A 7,305-nucleotide genomic window follows, 5' to 3' on the forward strand; every position below is an offset into this window, starting at 1 on the left:
AGAACCAGCCATTTATCTATCGTCATTTAAGAGAAATCGTACAACGACACCTTGGTGATGTTCACGGATAGGTGTTTTTTTTTTCAACGGTTACAGATCCAGTTGCAGGTTGTTCTTACGAATCTTTTTAAAGTGTGCTGCGGAGCTCTGCGAGATTTCTGTGATTTTCTATGATTTTCTGAAATAACACACACTCACTAAACCCTCCGTAAATAACTCAGTTCTTAACGTAAAGACTTAAAACTCGGGATTCTGTAAAGGCATACCCCAATCATGATATGAGTTTATTTATAGCTTCCTGTGCCAACCGGAAGTGCCTTTAATGGTGTCACAGTGGCAGTTTCCATGGGTTAAAAAGGTCAGATCTTTTCAAAACTTCATATGTGTGACTAGGTAACCCTCATGAACTGTAAATCAGTCATTTCTCCCAGCAGATGTCAAAGAAAAGCTCTCACACGCACACACAGCAAGGATGGAGTGAAAAAGTGTGGTTCTTAAAGACACAGAGAGCAGGCAATGGCATAAACATAATGTCTAGGCCGTGCCGAGTTCAACGAGATATCCCGCTTGACCGTAGCTCGCTCGGTCTGAGCGCAGCGACCATTAGAAAAGTAGGCCCAAAATGAAGCCTGCCCCACAACGTCATTTGCTTTTGGGTGACAGTGAGAGAACCGTTAGGGTGAGAAGCACAATTCGACCTCAGGTATGTTCCTAAGGTCCTTCCGATCCGTGCAAGCCTAACGTTGACAGTGTGGCATTAACCCTTAATAGTTAAAAGATGGTGTTTACTTCAAAAGTTTGCATTGATTTCTCTCCCCATAGGAATACATTGCCTTTACCCCTAAATTCAACCTGAAGTCTATATGGGTTATGAATGCCGTATGAACCTGTCTTTGGTAACAGTCCATCAGGCCAGTATGAGGTCTACCTGTGTTGATTCTAAGCTTCCTGGACCAACCGGAAGTGGTTAAAATCACCCTAAAAGTGTTTTTCCATTACCTGCCTGCAGTTTGATAGACATAGTGCATTCAACCCTGTGTAAATCAGTCAATTCTTAACGTAAGGACTTAAAACTCAGGATTCTGTAAAAGCATAGCCCAGTGAGGATATGTGTTGACTTATAGCTTCCTGTGACAACCGGAAGTGCCTTAATTGGTGTCTCAGGGGCTGTTTCGAGGGGTTAAAAAAGTCAGATCTGTCCAAAACTTCATATGTGTGATTAGGCAACCCCCATGAACTGTAAATCAGTCATTTTTCCCATAAAATTTCAAAGGAAAACTAAATCACACAGACACACAACTTGGAAGGAGGGACGTATTGGGGGTTGTAGAGACAGACAGTGCCTCCAATAGTTAGCTTTGTTCGAGCTAAAAAAGAACCGTCAGACCTAGAGTTCGAAACTTTAGAAACCTGTTCTAGACCTCGGGTCGATAGTGCGTGGTGAGTTAGGTGGCTCTAGAAGGTTCTCGGACCGAGAAATAGCCTCGTACATTTGCAATGATTTCAATTCATTTTGACCATTACGAAAATGGCGACATTTAGAAAAGTCTCAGAGACACAAGACTAGGTGCATTGGAACCGGCTCGGCCCATAGAGACGGACCCCAACGTTTCGGTCCGATAGCTCATTCAAGGACCCCATAGCAAGGCATGGAAAAAGTGGATTTTCAGCACCAATTAGGGTTTTACTCGGGCACCGAAGGACCTATCGAGCCGAAACTCGGGATTCGGGGTCGCCTCACATAGGCCTTCACATAATGTCTGACCTGGACCCGCAGCTAGAACGTAACTATGTGTTTTACGTTTTTATTATGTTTTAAACTAATGGCGCTGTGAATTATGGGCCTGCTCTGACATATGTGATAGTTGGCTTCTAAATGAGTTGGAAAAAGTGGGTTTGGTGTCAATTGGTATCAGTTTGGTGTCAGAATGACATCTAATTGACTGGTGGACACTGACTTGCTAGTTGACTTTTGTACATTAGCAATATGTTTAAACGGAGAGGGACCATCACCAAAATGGCATTCTGAAATCAACACAAAAAATGGCATCACCATAGTCTCCAGGCTGTGCAGAGTTCAACGAGACGCCCCGCTTGACCGTAGCTCGCTCTGAGTGCAGCGACCTTGAAAAAAAAGAAGGCGCAAAAGGAAGCCTGGCCCTCAATGTCATTTGCTTTTGGGTGACAGTGAGAGAACCGTTAGGGTGAGAAGCACAATTCGACCTCAGGTACGTTCCTAAGGTCCTTCCGATCCGTGCAAGCCTAACCTTGACCGTGTGGCATTAACCCTTAATAGTTAAAAGAAGGTGTTTACTTCAAAGAGTTTGCATTGACTTCTCTCCCCATAGGAATACATTGCCTTTACCCCTAAATTCAACCTGAAGTCTATATGGGTTATGAATGCCGTATGAACCTGTCTTTGGTAACAGTCCATCAGGCCAGTATGAGGTCTACCTGTGTTGATTCTAAGCTTCCTGGACCAACCGGAAGTGGTTAAAATCACCCTAAAAGTGTTTTTCCATTACCTGCCTGCAGTTTGATAGACATAGTGCATTCAACCCTGTGTAAATCAGTCAATTCTTAACGTAAGGACTTAAAACTCAGGATTCTGTAAAAGCATAGCCCAGTGAGGATATATGTTTGACTTATAGCTTCCTGTGACAACCGGAAGTGCCTTAATTGGTGTCTCAGGGGCTGTTTCGAGGGTTAAAAAGTCAGATCTTTTCAAAACTTCATATGTGTGACTAGGTAACCCTCATGAACTGTAAAATCAGTCATTTCTCCCAACAGATGTCAAAGAAAAGCTCTCACACGCACACACAGCAAGGATGGAGTGAAAAAGTGTGGTTCTCAAAGACACAGAGAGCAGGCAATGGCATAAACATAATGTCTAGGCCGTGCCGAGTTCAACGAGATATCCCGCTTGACCGTAGCTCGCTCGGTCTGAGCGCAGCGACCATTAGAAAAGTAGGCCCAAAATGAAGCCTGCCCCACAACGTCATTTGCTTTTGGGTGACAGTGAGAGAACCGTTAGGGTGAGAAGCACAATTCGACCTCAGGTACGTTCCTAAGGTCCTTCCGATCCGTGCAAGCCTAACCTTGACCGTGTGGCATTAACCCTTAATAGTTAAAAGAAGGTGTTTACTTCAAATAGTTTGCATTGATTTCTCTCCCCATAGGAATACATTGCCTGCACCCCTAAATTCAACCTGAAGTCTATATGGGTTATGAATGCCGTATGAACCTGTCTTTGGTAACAGTCCATCAGGCCAGTATGAGGTCTACCTGTGTTGATTCTAGGCTTCCTGGACCAACCGGAAGTGGTTAAAATCACCCTAAAAGTGTTTTTCCATTACCTGCCTGCAGTTTGATAGACATAGTGCATTCAACCCTGTGTAAATCAGTCAATTCTTAACGTAAGGACTTAAAACTCAGGATTCTGTAAGTTTCTATGTCAATCAAGACATGGGTTTACTTATAGCTTCCTGTGCCAACCGGAAGTGCCTTTAATGATGTCACAGTGGCAGTTTCCAAGGGTTAAAAAGGTCAGATCTTTTCAAAACTTCATATGTGTGACTAGGTAACCCTCATGAACTGTAAATCAGTCATTTCTCCCAACAGATGTCAAAGAAAAGCTCTCACACGCACACACAGCAAGGATGGAGTGAAAAAGTGCGGTTCTCAAAGACACAGAGAGCAGGCAATGGCATAAACATAATCTCTAGGCCGTGCCGAGTTCAACGAGATATCCCGCTTGACCGTAGCTCGCTCGGTCTGAGCGCAGCGACCATTAGAAAAGTAGGCCCAAAATGAAGCCTGCCCCACAACGTCATTTGCTTTTGGGTGACAGTGAGAGAACCGTTAGGGTGAGAAGCACAATTCGACCTCAGGTACGTTCCTAAGGTCCTTCCGATCCGTGCAAGCCTAACGTTGACCGTGTGGCATTAACCCTTAATAGTTAAAAGAAGGTGTTTACTTCAAATAGTTTGCATTGACTTCTCTCCCCATAGGAATACATTGCCTGCACCCCTAAATTCAACCTGAAGTCTATATGGGTTATGAATGCCGTATGAACCTGTCTTTGATAACAGTCCATCAGGCCAGTATGAGGTCTACCTGTGTTGATTCTAGGCTTCCTGGACCAACCGGAAGTGGTTAAAATCACCCTAAAAGTGTTTTTCCATTACCTGCCTGCAGTTTGATAGACATAGTGCATTCAACCCTGTGTAAATCAGTCAATTCTTAACGTAAGGACTTAAAACACAGGATTCTGTAAAAGCATAGCCCAGTGAGGATATGTGTTGACTTATAGCTTCCTGTGCCAACCGGAAGTGCCTTAATTGGTGTCTCAGGGGCTGTTTCGAGGGGTTAAAAAAGTCAGATCTGTCCAAAACTTCATATGTGTGATTAGGCAACCCCCATGAACTGTAAATCAGTCATTTTTCCCATAAAATTTCAAAGGAAAACTAAATCACACAGACACACAACTTGGAAGGAGGGACGTATTGGGGGTTGTAGAGACAGACAGTGCCTCCAATAGTTAGCTTTGTTCGAGCTAAAAAAGAACCGTCAGACCTAGAGTTCGAAACTTTAGAAACCTGTTCTAGACCTCGGGTCGATAGTGCGTGGTGAGTTAGGTGGCTCTAGAAGGTTCTCGGACCGAGAAATAGCCTCGTACATTTGCAATGATTTCAATTCATTTTGACCATTACGAAAATGGCGACATTTAGAAAAGTCTCAGAGACACAAGACTAGGTGCATTGGCATTGGCTCGGCCCATAGAGACGGACCCCAACGTTTCGGTCCGATAGCTCATTCAAGGACCCCATAGCAAGGCATGGAAAAAAGTGGATTTTCAGCACCAATTAGGGTTTTACTCGGGCACCGAAGGACCTATCGAGCCGAAACTCGGGATTCGGGGTCGCCTCACATAGGCCTTCACATAATGTCTGACCTGGACCCGCAGCTAGAACGTAACTATGTGTTTTACGTTTTTATTATGTTTTAAACTAAAGGCGCTGTGAATTATGGGCCTGCTCTGACATATATGATAGTTGGCTTCTAAATGAGTTGGAAAAAGTGGGTTTGGTGTCAATTGGTATCAGTTTGGTGTCAAAATGACATCTAATTGACTGATGGACACTGACTTGCTAGTTGACTTTTGTACATTAGCAATATGTTTAAACGGAGAGGGACCATCACCAAAAGTGACATTCTGAAATCAACCCTAACGAGCCATGGAGATGAACCAGAATCACTGCCCAGCTATCCCGAGTTCATCGGGCCAGTCAATTTCACATTCCTGCAGGATTTTTATAGCATGACAAATTCGTGATGGTACCTGCCCATTGAACCATATTGCAAATGCACAGTGACTTTGCAAAAGTGAGAAAACATAAACAAATGGACATGATGAAATCAACACAACAGAGTGATGGAAATGTACAACTATCACTGCTCAGCCATCCTGTGTTCATCAGACCAGTCAATTTTGCATTTTTGAGCATGTCAAATTTCATATGGTAAATGCACATTGAAACATATTGCAAATGCGCGCGCACTTGCAATATGATTCTATAGTGAAAAAACATCACCTAATGGACATGATGAAATCAACACAACGAGTGATGGAAATGTACAACTATCACTGCTCGGCCATCCTGTGTCCATCAGACCAGTCAATTTTGCATTTTTGAGCATGTCAAATTTCATATGGTAAATGCACATTGAAACATATTGCAAATGCGCGCGCACTTGCAATATGATTCTATAGTGTAAAAACATCACCTAATGGACATGATGAAATCAACACAACGAGTGATGGAAATGTACAACTATCACTGCTCGGCCATCCTGTGTCCATCAGACCAGTCAATTTTGCATTTTTGAGCATGTCAAATTTCATATGGTAAATGCACATTGAAACATATTGCAAATGCGCGCATTGCAATATGATTCTATAGTGAAAAACATCACCTAATGGACATGATGAAATCAACACAAGTGATGAAATTCAACTATCACTGCTCGGCCATCCTGTGAAAAACATGCACCTAATGGACAATATGATGAAAAACATCACCTAATGGACATGATGAAATCAACACAACGAGTGATGGAAATGTACAACTATCACTGCCATCGGCCATCCTGTGTTCCATCAGACCAGCATTAATGGACATGATCGAGTGAGAATTCACTTAAATGCATTTCAACCATATTTTAATTTATGCATGGTATGGTAAATGCACATTGAAACATATTGCAAATGCACGTGCATTTGCAATATGATTCTATAGTGAAAAACATCACCTAATGGACATGATGAAATCAACACAACGAGTGATGGAAATGTACAACTATCACTGCTCGGCCATCCTGTGTTCATCAGACCAGTCAATTTTGCATTTTATAGCATGACAAATTCATGATGGTAAATGCCCATTGAACCATATTGCAAATGCACTTGCAATATGACTTTCAAAAGTGAAAAACATAAACAAATGGACATGATGAAATCAACACAACAGGTGATGGAAATGTACAACTATCACTGCTCAGCCATCCTGTGTTCATCAGACCAGTCAATTTTGCATTTTTGAGCATGTCAAATTTCATATGGTAAATGCACATTGAAACATATTGCAAATGCGCGCGCACTTGCAATATGATTCTATAGTGAAAAACATCACCTAATGGACATGATGAAATCAACACAACGAGTGATGGAAATGTACAACTATCACTGCTCGGCCATCCTGTGTCCATCAGACCAGTCAATTTTGCATTTTTGAGCATGTCAAATTTCATATGGTAAATGCACATTGAAACATATTGCAAATGCGCGCGCACTTGCAATATGATTCTATAGTGTAAAAACATCACCTAATGGACATGATGAAATCAACACAACGAGTGATGGAAATGTACAACTATCACTGCCCGGCCATCCTGTGTTCCCATAGCGAGCATTAATATCAGAATGACCGGTAAATGCATTTACAACCATATTTTAATTTTTGGGTTACCAGTTGCACAACAATGCACGTGCATTTGCAATATGATTCTATAGTGAAAAAACAAAAACATCACCTAATGGACATGATGAAATCAACACAACTGCCCAGTGATGGAAATGTACAACTATCACTACAACTATCTCTGGCCATCCTGTGTTCATCAGACCAGTCAATTTTGCATTTTTGAGCATGTCAAATTTCATATGGTAAATGCACATTGAAACATATTGCAAATGCACAGTGACTTTGCAATATGATTCTATAGTGAAAAACATCACCTAATGGA

This window comes from Oncorhynchus keta, unplaced genomic scaffold (genome assembly GCF_023373465.1).
Source record: "Oncorhynchus keta strain PuntledgeMale-10-30-2019 unplaced genomic scaffold, Oket_V2 Un_contig_21291_pilon_pilon, whole genome shotgun sequence".
Lineage (NCBI taxonomy): Eukaryota > Metazoa > Chordata > Actinopteri > Salmoniformes > Salmonidae > Oncorhynchus > Oncorhynchus keta.